Raw genomic sequence first — 736 nt, 5'->3', positions numbered from 1 at the left:
TGAAAGTTCTAATATTTTGACATAAAATACAAAATATCTTGTAAAAAATTAAGTTTTCGGTAATGTTACCTTAACACTTTTATGCACAGAATAATGAGACGAATCAATTGGTATAAAAAAGGCATATTTCCTTTAAGAAAAAATATGTAATTTGCAACACGCATCTGCATACTTTTTCTTAAAAGCAACTATGTCTTTTTTATATAGATATATAAAATAGAATTATTTATTTACTTCAGTTTACAATGCCAAGAAGGAAACAATTGCTTTTATGAAACATGTATATCACATGCTAATTTAGTGTTAAATTATTTTATTATTTTATTATTGCACAAGGTATTGCAAGGTATAAAATAGTATCTCGTCGGTGGTTAGAGTAAATACGCGTCACAACTGTTCTTTTTTTGAAGTAAGTTTAAGGCTCAGTCACAATGAGAGAAATAAGGAATAAGATAAAGGAATTAGGAATAAGGCATGTTGCATCTCACTTTAATGTACGTGTACTGAAGTGAGATGCGACATTCCCTTATTCCTTATTTCTTTATCTTATTCCTTATTCCTCTCATTGTGACTGAGCCCTTATAGATGGCTTCAAACTTTAAGGCCGGTATTCATAGTCAGATCTTATTTCAAGACCGTCTGTAATGTCTTAGGCCGGTATTCATAGTCAGAACTTATATTTAAGACCGTCTTAAGTACAATCTTAAGATGTTTATGAACCAATCACAGAGCCGTA

This window comes from Temnothorax curvispinosus, unplaced genomic scaffold (assembly GCF_003070985.1).
Source record: "Temnothorax curvispinosus isolate PA1 unplaced genomic scaffold, ASM307098v1 QBEX01014279.1, whole genome shotgun sequence".
Lineage (NCBI taxonomy): Eukaryota > Metazoa > Arthropoda > Insecta > Hymenoptera > Formicidae > Temnothorax > Temnothorax curvispinosus.
This window is presented reverse-complemented; position numbering follows the sequence as displayed.